This window comes from Oratosquilla oratoria, chromosome 11 (assembly GCF_046742065.1).
Source record: "Oratosquilla oratoria isolate Oo_2021 chromosome 11, ASM4674206v1, whole genome shotgun sequence".
Lineage (NCBI taxonomy): Eukaryota > Metazoa > Arthropoda > Malacostraca > Stomatopoda > Squillidae > Oratosquilla > Oratosquilla oratoria.
Window position 1 is genome coordinate 9,535,784 of NC_134787.1, and position 12,500 is coordinate 9,548,283.

Consider the following 12,500-nt stretch of genomic DNA (forward strand, 5'->3'; position numbering starts at 1 on the left):
CTTCTCCTCCTCCTCCTTCTCCTCCACCACCTCCACCTCCAACTCCTCTTCATCCCCCTCGCTTCCTCCTCCTCTCCCTTCTACCTCTACCTCTTTTTTCCTTCTTCCTCCATTCTCCTTTTCCTCTTCTTCATCTACCTCTTCCTCCCTCTTTCTTCCCTCCACCTCCTCTCACAACCCTCTTTGCCTCCTCCTGCATAGTCTATTCGTGGTTTAGCAAAGGATAACATTGATCCACTTTTTAATGAACGTTTCTCGAATCATCCGCATCGTTGTACCCGCTGTTCTTAGCAGCTCCGCCCCGGTAGTTCACTCTGCACAATATATTCTGATTGACGCCAGACAGTATCATCGTTGTGAATGGGTTTGTGTGTTTCAGGAATAATCTGGCCATAGCTCGGCCCTGATTGTTCATTTATACATATACATATGCATATATATGTTAGTGTGTGTGTGTGTGTGTGTGCAATAAAACACTAGGAACGTGTGTTTTATAAATGCAAGGTAACCACTTTAGAAAATCAACAAACTGAGCAGAGCGCTTTCGTATATTACATCCAGTGTAATTTACACTGAAGATGTAAAGTGGTGACCTTGCTTATATATATATATATATATATATATATATATATATATGTATATATACACATATATACATACATATATACATATACATATACACATACAGTATACTAGTGACGTAATCGGAAGAATGCAGCTTGTCACGGATTTTGTTACTTGTGGATTCGAATCCCGTCCCTTTTTTCCGATTCCAAGTAGTCACTATTACCGGCCCCAACAATCCAAGCGCAGAGGGCAGAGGTGACGGCTTCGGCCGCAGCTATATACTTCCTTGCGTACGCTCTTTACCTCTCTCTCTCTCTCTCTCTCTCTCTCTCTCTCTCTCTATATATATATATATATATATATATATATATATATATATATATATATATATATATATATATATATATATCGACGTGAGCTAAAGTACATGGAAGTCTAAACAGGTCACAAATGACCATCAAATCATACATGATCGTTTATATTATGCCCTTCCCGCCATCTACCCGACTCCGGATATGAATATAATGTTGATTGTATGGACATGATAGCATTTTTATTTATTCATTTACGCCTTTGACTTTAGCTACCTCGTTTGTAAGGGGGGGAAAGACGTTGGTATATGTATGTATGCATGTATGTATGTGTGTGTATGTATATATATATGTATGCATGTATGTGTATGTATGTGTGTGTGTGTATGTATGTATGTGTTTAATTTTTCAATTTAATTATTCCGATATCATTAACCAACCTAAACACAGAGGGTGTCTTTCCAAGCTAAACAAAATCGTTTGCCATTATTCAGCGTAAAACCTTTTAGATGGGCAATTTGACTGATTTTCGTATAGTGCCGTCGAACAACGCTTACTTCGTGGCCAGCTGTAAAATATATTACTGTCTGTTTCACAGACGACAGATAAATAGTATGGTCATTTCTCAGGCGGCTAAGGGAATTTCTCAAAATTTCTTTTTCATGTTGTGGACACGAGATACAAATTGAGTTTATAATCTCACGATATAGATTTTTTTCTGAGTAGACTGCAGCGGAAAAATCACGCTTGAAATTGAATGGTTATACAGAAGTGAACAATGTAAGAAAACACTAAACACATTAAAAAAGAGCTGTCTGTCAAGAACGAGAATACATAAATGATGCATGTGACCGATGAATTAAGAAAGTGACTGAAACAAGTGGAACAAGAAGCGTCTGAGGAAAGATACCTGGATCCTCGAACAAGGGTGGCAACCAAACGCCAAGACTAAGAGCACCAACAAACAAACAAACAGATAAAAGCTCACTACAGCATATTACGCTTTTGTTGAACAACCAACAATTTCCAGCCTTATCACTTGTGATCGCCTTACAGGCGTTGCATTGATCGAGTGAAATGAGCTGAATTGTTTCGTTTTACATGGCCATGATATTTTACATGGCCATGATTATATCTTACCTCATTCCGTTTGAGTTGCACTTGTCCTATTCCTCTGGATCTCGCAAGGCTGTTTCATGCAACAAACTCCCTTTGATAGTGATAGCGTTAAACCTGTCTTCATTAAGCGCGTTAATGTGTTCAGCCAGTTTGTTTATGCGGTGTGAAATCAGGTTCTCCTGTGATTCGTTGGCGTGTTGTATTGATAGTATTACTGCTGACGGCAGATAATTTTTTTCACTGGATATGGAGACTAAACAGAGTTGTCACGATTATTCGAAACAATATTTTCTACATTCTATCTTATAGTTTTATTTTGTTTATTTATTTTATTTATTTATCTATCTATTTATTTACTTATTTATATATTTATTTATTCATTCATTCATTCATTTATTCATTCATTAGCTAGAACAAGAACTGTAAAAGAAATTGTTATGCCAATGGGTTGACCATAGCGTAATGCTAACCCTACCAGTTCAGCTCATATCAGATCTATTATAAAGTTACGACACTACTGCCAAACCCTTTTTGTGTTACTTTTCTATATTCAGGAAACTTGAATTTTTATAGCGGAAGCACTTCGTAGCTGCAACTTAAACAAGTGAGAACTACGACATTAGTGCCGTTGGCCAAACATGTTTTTTTTTTGTTTTGTTTTTTTTTACAAGAAGAAAATTGCGAGTTTGGGATTTCAGATGGAATTCGCAAGCATCATGAACGAAGGAGTATTCCTTTGTGAAATGTTATCCAAAACCAAACCAAGCCACTCTTTGTATGACATAGTCTAGAGTTAAGTGTTTACGTCACTAATATGCAAAGGGTATTGTTACCCAATTTAACATGCCACATTAAACATGTTACCCCTTTCACAAAATTTAGTCAACAATGATATATATGGCTAAATTTGAAACACTAGAGATAATTTCGTTTACTTATTGTATTTGAACATTGTGCATGTCTAATGACTACTGCCAAAGATGTAGAGACATCAGTGGGATGGATGAAGTTGCATGTTTTGAAGCTAGATGAGGAATTCTTGGCTTCTTGATTTTCAGATTTTTTTTTTTTTTGTCACCCCTCCCTTACCCTCGAAATTGTTTTGAATTACCCCCCAGGGGGGTAATTTGCCCCCAGTATGGGAACGACTTTTGTAGGGGATACACATATGCACTGTATGGGCTTGACAGCGAGGTCATGCCAAGACCATTCAAGAACGTTGACGTTATCGTCGATCAAGTTTCTGTAGTATTTGAATCACAAACGACTACAGCAACACAAAAATTGAGTCTTTACTAAAGGGTGTTATGATTGCTGAATACCATTGGTATTAATTTATATAATTGAATTATAATGATTTATACTTTTTAAGCAATCTTAGATAATTATCTAATTTTGTATTGCCATAAACGGTAGCTTCTGTGATGTCATAACGTCTTCAGAACTGAAGTGGCAATCTTTCTATGTTGTCTTTCACAAGTTCATGTGTATTTCTATATCATTGTCAATCTATATGATTACGAGTATACATTCAGTTCAATGTTGCTGTGAAGGACATACTAATGTCATATATGGCAAAACGAGACAGACGGCATAAGAGGCCAGTTTTCGTGTCGAGATTTTTTTTTTTTTTTTTTTCAAGGAAGACTTCCAGATCACTCGTATAGAAACGCGATACTGTTGCACACCAAACGTTGTGATATAATACGGAGAATTCTTCAGCTCCGTCACTCACGTCCCACGGCCGAGTACACAGTTGATCGGACGCACCGGAACTGACGCCGTGTGGTCAACTTACTTCCCAGCTCGTTGCGGACTTAGCCCCATCAATGGCCAACACTTGGTTAGGTAGCGAACCTGGCATGGTTTTTAATTTTTTTTTCTATAAAATAAATAACAAATGTAGAAGATTGTAGTCCTGTACAAATGTATATAGACCATCACTGCTAATGCAGTTAATTTCTAGATATTTACTAGATAATTGAATGTACTATTTTAGACCTACCTTATATTTACTCCCAACAAACTTTAAACCAAATTTTTGTCAACCCTTTATAAAATCATTCCTCTTGTAGAATGTGAAAATCTCGTGAACATCAACCTTTTTATCAAACATTCACTAGCATATTGTCACCCTATGCAATAACAAGAGTATATATATAGATACATGTATATATATATGTATTTTGGGAGCAGGTTCTCTTTTAAACATGTTTGATTGAATACGACAGCATTCTGGAAGTTGTTGAATTTCTTTCTTGTATTTTCTATTTTTCTAATTAAATTATATATATATATACACATATATATATGTGTATATATATATATGTATATATATTGTATATATATATATTATATATATATATATATATATATATATATATACATGTATATACATGTATAGAGTAAATGATAAATGGAAAACGCTAAAGCCACATCACAACCAGAACGTGTCTTCGCTGGTGGGGTGATCGGAACCGAGCTGGTCTCGCATCCACTTTGACGAAGGTTCAAATCCCGCACTTCTCTCCGATTCCCAGCAGAGACTGTTTACCTTCCCCAGCACCCCATGGGATAATGAGAGCTTCTGCCGCAACAACGCGCCTCTTGCCTCAGGCCGCCCACACACGTGCAGTTTAAACTGACAGTTACAACTGTTCAGTTATAAATGTCAGTTTAGACTGCACGTGTGTGGGTATCTCAGTGATACTGAGATATCCATACACGTACAGTTTCAACCGAGAGTTATAACTGAGCAGTTGTAACTGTCAGTATAAACTGCTCGTGTGTGGCCGGCCTTAGGTTCTTCGTCTTCTTGTGTCTCTGTTCCCCTTCTTTACGATGCGCGTTCCCGACAGGTATAGACGTTGCCCCTTCGACACCAGCTGCCACGTTTCAACATCGACTATCCCCTTCGTGTGTATTATATCAATTGCGAAAATGGACATAATTCAGAGGATTCGGTCTAAAGGTAACAATGTCACAGAAGTACCAGTGCCAAAGCCACGCCCGCTTATGTACCAAGTGATATGTCATTGGCTAACGAGAAGGACGGGGGAGGAGCAAGGGGGGAGATTCGGTGGAGCGGTTTGGTGACCGCTGCTCCTCGCCTGTTCGCAACTCTGAAACACTGTCCTCTAGGTCAGGGTGACCAGTTCACGTCACGTGTCACGTCCACTGATCTATATAACACCTGGATAGCGTATACGGGCCGTGGGCTGCCCCAGGAGTGATGCCGGCAGGCGGGACATGGCCGCCATAATGGAAGTACCAAAACAGCTAGTGTGAACCGCTCCGCCGGTCATTATAACACCATTTTTAGATCAGTGTCATGGGAGCTGTCGTGTTACTCTCGTGGCCTGTGATCCAAGCATGATTGGGTATATAATGGCCACACAATTCGTCGCTGCTGGGCCCTCCATATACATACATACATACATACGTACGTACATACATATACAAGGTGTATATCAAAATAGCATCATCACAATAAAACAATATATTGATATTTATTACCTCTAGCAGAAATAACCATTTATATACATAAACTTGTGCATGTATATGGATGAGTTGGCACTGACAAATTATAATTCCAGTATATATTATAACTTCAAGGGAATGTTACACAGACAACAAATGGGATAATGATATATAGTCAAAATATTATAGGGATAATAATAGATCTATACTAGCATTTAACGGAATAAATATCCCTATAACATTTGATTACTGTACTGCTTATCGTTATTGGTGCTTGAATAAAACAAGTTTTGGTAACTCCTTCCTCACTTTGACACCGGTTACTTTTTGAGAATATAATTTGGAGATGTGATGGAGCCTGATTTTGCAGAAGGACGTGACGATACACTTGATCAAATTGACGATGTGGTTAGAATCCGGGGTTGTGTCGAACATGTGGAAAGATAGAGAAATTGTCATATCTATGATCTAAATTGTTTCAAATAGTAAAATATCGCATTAAAGTGGTGAACATGTAAGGGGCCATTCAAAGAGTATGTAACGCTGGGGGGGGGGGGGTGCATGGTAGATGCGATGCGTTACGAGGATGTGGGGGTGTTTTCAACAGCGCTACGCAACGCTAATAATGGTTATTTATATTCATTTATTAATTTATGTCATAAATTATGCACTGAAATAGCATATCCTTAACAGATCGAAACATCATACCATGTTTCATTCTTTGATGCAATCGTAAACAATTTCACACAGGACAAATAAAAATGAGTATGTTTTGGTGAGAAGTCAAGGGGGAGGGGTGTTTGGCGGATCTGGCCTACACTTGATGGGGGTGCCGAGTTGTAATTAGTTGTAATCAGTGTTATGTAATACAGGGAGATGTAACACCCAGTGTTACGCAATGTTACATGAGGTGGGTGTGTCGAATTTCACCAGAAAAAACGTTACATAATTTTTGAACGGGCCCCGAATAGTAATTCAGCCCATCTAATATGAATTCCTCACACTTCACAATATAGAAAAAGCCTACACATGTAATCAGGAAGAACAACTGGTTCTATACACCTACACAGCTCTGGACAGCGTTTGAGCCTTATAAGATATTTTTAAATGATAAATATCTATCCTGCTATTGCCACGATTACATTCGTGACAAATGGGTTGCTGCTAGATCTCTATTTCTTACGATAATAAATACAAAGCATTAACATGACAACACTTAACAAAACAGTTGGTGTGCAACATTTTATAGCTCCTGATGGCCGCATCATTTGTTGATGGGTATCGGGATGTTTTGGACTTTAATTTACTTACGAGTGGAAGGACTGCTCACATCCACCTTTTCTCCGGTTGGTGCAGAAGAATGCACCACAACATCGCAATGTAAAAAGAACGGTGAATATGTATATGGGAGCGAAAGCTGCCGAGAACTGTAATTGTATCAGATCAGTGATCGCGTGGCGCGACTTTGTTTTGGTACTAACATCATGGCTGCCGCCGACCTCATAATCTCGACAGCGATCCGTGATCCAGTTATATCTAGATCAGTGGTCACGTCACACACACACACACACACACACACACACACACACACACACACACACACACACACACACACACACACACACACACACACACACACACACACACACACACACACACACACACACACACACACACACACACACACAAAAGTTGATACCGTCTCAATATATCAGGATAACGGAACCAAGATCTAACTCCACCCTGGGCTTGAAAATCATCACAGTAATGCAAGTCACTGCCATTTCCCTCGGGCAAGAAGATGATAGAGAATGATTGTGTGTGTGTGTGTGTGTGTGTGTGTGTGTGTGTGTGTGTGTGTGTGTGTGTGTGTGTGTGTGTGTGTGCGCGTGCGTGTAAGTGTGTATGTGTGCGCGCGTGTATGATTGTGGGTTGTGTGTCAGGTCACAGCATCGCCTCCAAATAGGGTCATACGAGCTATGAAACTCTTATCCAAAGGTATAACCACTGTCGGTCACGAGTCAAGTATGTCAAAGACATGGTAACACACACACACACACACACACACACACACACACACACACACACACACACACACACACATTCACTACCACACACATGCAGACACACACATACAAGCGCACACACATGCAGACACGTGCGCATATTGCAGATAACAATATGAAGTTTCTTCATCGAGTGATTTGATGGCCAATCCGGTTGCTATGGTGAAGGTGAAAGAATAAGTAAATGTGAACTATACATTCATGCATGTGTACCTCAACACAGTGCAGATTTATGTTTTCAAGTATTTTATACATTTCATCACTTTGATCCCTTGTGCTAGAAATTCATGTGGCTTGCTCCTTTCACTTCACTTCGTTTGAGCCCAGTGAAATGATCGTATTAAGGGCGGTGATCCCGAAAGAAAATAATCAGAAATGTGGATAGTGACCAATTAAAATTAAAACTTTTGTTGATGAACACGAGAATGGATTACCATGTCGACGGGATCTTCCGGTCCATAACTATGTGGGATGCGGAAAAACAAACAAACAAATAAGTATACACAATAAGCGGCAGACATTACTACGTAGTATATAGATGTTCATCTAACATTTTATAAGTATGACTGCATGTAGTGATTTGCTACCAATGGGGTACCAAGGAGATGAATGAAACAAGTCTGGTGGTCGCCAGTATAAATGTAGAATGACACCAAGCATGGTATAAGTTAATCGAGATATATTATGTCCCTCTCTGCCGGAAGGGGGGCAAATTCGGATGAAAAAAGATAACTCGGCAGAGAAAATAAAGAGTACAGCTTTGTACAAAGGGGCTATTCCTTGCAAACATTTACCCTTCTATGGTAATAATCTATTCCTGGTTGTAGCTTCCTGCCGGGTTTCTCAACACTTAATATATCTTTCGTCTATTTGTTTCGCTCTGAGATTTCACACATAGTGAGATTCTTACAGGCCGTTCCCTCTCCCTGCCACGCTAACTCAGCCACCCTATCTCAGCTATTCTCTCACAGATACACTATCCATAACCATACTCGGTCCTAATTATGGACATGACTAACCACAGTCTCCCATCCATCCCTTCCTAGAATCTCTCCTACTATCAATTATCTCATAAAACCATCAACCATTCTTCCAAGCATCCCATCTCCCTGCAACCCGATCTACCCGGTTACCTTCTTTCCCAACCATAATTTCTATCACCTATCCTCTAATAACTACCTCAATTCCTAATGAACCCCCACTTCCAAGTTCCCCCTTTCCTAAACCACACCCGTCTCTCAGCTACCTCACCCCCCAAACCCCCCAACCCCCCCAAACCCCCCATAACCCCCCAAAAAACCCATAACCCCCATTGTACCTTCCCATTACCCCAACCACCCTCCCTCCTGATCGCATCCTCCCCCAGTCATTTCCTTTTCTCACTACCCAATCACTATATTTCTCAATCACCTTTTGCAATTACTTTTTCTACCTTGCATTCCAACACCCTAGCCACCACTTCTCCATCCTTTCCCAAACAACCTTCCTCTCAACCACGACATTGCTCATTCTTCGTTCACCCACCCCATTCTCTCCCATACTCCCTCTCTTCGAGTCACCATCTCACAAAAAAAAAAAAAAAAAAAAAATCACCCTACACCATCCTCCCATACTTCCTTTCTCCCAGCCACCTCACCCATCCCTCCCCTCAACCACCCTCCCTTTCTGTCACCCTCGCCCTCTGTCACCTAGCCATTTTACCCTTTGTCTTCATTGTGTGCATCCACTGTCAGGCTCTTGGTGTTACCTCCTTTGTGCTTAACAATTACAGTACTGGGCGCTTTGACACCTTTCTTCAGGTAATTAACCCCTTTCTTCCGCCAGATCCTCGCATTGAACATCTCATAAGAACATAAGAATAAAGGAGACTGCAAAAGACCATAAGGCCTACACTAGGCAGCTCCGTATCCATCACCACCTGTCATCCCCATCCATAAAGTTGTCTAATCGTTTTTTAAAACAACTGATAGTTTCAGCGCTTACTACATGGTTACTAAGTTTATTCCATTCATCGACCACCCTATTAGTAAACCAATTTTTGCCTATTTCCTTCTTAAATCCCTAGTCTTCCTCCACTCTTCCTCCATTCCCTCCGTTCTTTTTCCCATTTTCCTTCCTCTTCTCCTCACTCCTCTCCAGCTACCAACTCCTCTTCTCCACCCCTATCCTCCCAACTCTCTCTTCTCTCCCACCTCCCTACAGTTTAGGGGCTAAGCCTACAGACCAGTCACATAACGTTCTGTTATTATTCAAGGGTAATTTCCATTCAATAAGGTAATGCTGATAACTTTTATATTCTACTACCCCCAGTTCTACTGTCTTAGATGTCTACTTTATTACCTCTACGAATGTTCCTCTTCGGCGCGTTATAGTCTCCAGGCTATCGCCAACGAAATGCTAATAATCATTTCTCTCCTCTCCACCCTATTTCCCTCCTCTCTCCCTCCTCTCCACCTTCTCTCCCTCCTCTCCTCCCCACTCTCCCTCCTCTCATTCCTACTCTCCCTCCCTCTCCCGCCACTCCCCGTCCTCAACTCTCCAATCACCCTCCTCTCTTTATCCGCGCCCCATCCTTTTCCTCTCATCCCTCACTCTCCCACCTCTCCCTGCGCCATTCCCCTCCCACCGCCTTCGCTTTCCATACCTCTCTCCTCCCACCTCTCCCTCCTCTCGCCCTTCCCTCCTCCCGTCTCTCCCTTTCCACACATCTCTTTCTTCCAACCTCTCCCCTCCTCCCAACTTTTCTTTCTTCCACCTATCACTCATCCCACTTCTCCCTCCTCACACCTCTTCTTCCTCACACCTCTTCTTCCTCCCACCTCTTCTTCCTCCAACCTCTTCTTCCTCCAACCTCTCCCTCCTCCCATCTTTTCTTTCTTCCACCTATCACTCCTCCCACCTCTCCCCCCTCACACCTCTCCCTCCTCCCACCTCTCCCTCCTCCCACCTCTTCTTCCTCCCACCTCTTCTTCTTCACACCTCTCCCTCCTCCCACCTCTCCCTCCTCCAACCTCTCCCTCCTCCCACCTCTCCTTCCTCACACCACTCCCTCCTCCCACCTCTCCTTCCTCACACCACTCCCTCCTCCCACCTCTCCCTCCTCTAACCTCTCCCTCCTCCAACCTCTCCCTCCTCCAACCTCTCCCTCTTCACACCTCTCCCTCCTCCCACCCTTTCCACCTCAACCTCTCCTTGGTTCCACCTCGTTTTCGTCCCAGGTCCTCACCCTCTCATCTCTCCACACTTTATACCTCCTATGCATCATTCCTCGGTGCATCTCAACATCCTGGTTCCCCATTTTATCCACTTCGGTGTTTCCCCTTTCATCTCATTTTCTTTTATTCTACATTCCCTTTTTCTCTGTTGTCCTACTTTCTTCCTTCATTAATATGTTCTCCCTTCTGTCCTATATCCTTTTCTCAGTTGCATATCATATTCGTCCATATCTCTCTTACCCTATTCCCTCTTCTTTCCTTTTGTATATTCTTCTCTTCTTTAACCCTGTTCTCTCTTTTCCCGTGTATTCCATTTCCCCTTTCTGTTCTCCCGTTTTCTTTGTCTTTTGTATTATTTCCCCCATTTTTCTTATCTTTTTCTTCCGTTCCTCTCTAAACCTTTTCTCACTCCTCTCATTTATTCTATATTCCTTTCTCTCTCTGATACTATAATCCCTTTCCTTTATTTTTATTCTCTATTCACTATTCTACCCTCTTAACCTTTCTTCCCTTTCCTCCCTAAATATTTTCTCCCTCCTCTCCCTTGCCCTAATCCTTCTCTCCCTATATACTATTCTTCCCTTTTTCCCTAATATCCTGTTCTCATCAACCCTTTTCCCTTTATCCTCCCTTGTATCTTGTCCCTCCCTTTCTCCTTTACCTTGCTTTTCCTTTCTTTCCCATGTCATGGTTATAAACTGGACAAATTTAGATTTAAAAAGGAAATAAGCGAGAATTGGTTTACTAATAGGGTGGTCGACGAATGGAATAAGCTTAGTAACCATGTCGTAAGCGCTGAAACTATCAGTTGTTTTAAGAAACGATTAGACAACTTTATGGATGGGGATGGCAGGTGGTGATGGATACGGAGCTGCCTAGTGTAGGCCTTATGGTCTCTTGAAGTCTCCTTCATTCTTATGTTCTTATGTCTTAAATTCCCTTTTTCTCCCTTCTCCCCTTATTTCGTTCGTTATTTCCCTTCCCTCTCTTAGCATATTCCTTATATTTCCCCTTACTCGGTTTTCTCTTCAGCCAGTTACCCTAATCTCCCTTTTTGTCTAAAACCTACTCTTCTATCTCTAATCTTGTTTCTCTTCGTTTCTCTTATTCTCTTCACTGATCTGCCCCTTTCCTAAACTCCCCTTCATTACAATACCTCTTTACCTCGTCTCTTGTTCATTCTGATCTCCCTTCCTCCGCCACTGCCAGCAGCTTGTTCCTCACTGTCACCATGATCAGCATCGGCACTGTCAGTAAAACTACCCATTAGGCCTAACAGAGCCTATTTGACATTGTCATAACCACAACTGACCACGAGTAGTGCCATCAACATTCATTAACCACTGTCTCCACCACCACTACGCCACTACCACCACCATCGACACCACCACCACCGACACCACCACCATCTCCACCACCATCATCACCATCATCTCCACCACCACCATCTCCACCACCACCTCCACCACCACCATCTCCACCACCATCTCCACCACCATCTCCACCACCACCATCACCACCGCTGCCATCGCCGTTGCGACAGCTACCATCACAATTTCCACCACCACCATCTCTACCACCATCATCTCCACCACCACCATCTCCACCACCACCATCTCCACCACCACATCTCCACCACCACCATCTCCACCACCACATCTCCACCACCGCCATCTCCACCACCAGTACCACCACCATTTCCACCACCATTTCCACCACCATCTCCAACACCGCCACCTCCG

The 12,500-nt window shown here is 41.8% G+C and overlaps 1 protein-coding gene across 1 annotated transcript in view; it reads left to right on the plus strand.

Annotated features, from left to right (window-relative positions):
* The window catches only part of LOC143029447 (uncharacterized), a 229,011-nt gene that overhangs the window by 684 nt on the left and 215,827 nt on the right, over window positions 1-12,500 (plus strand). The gene's annotated exons all lie outside the window — the stretch shown is intronic.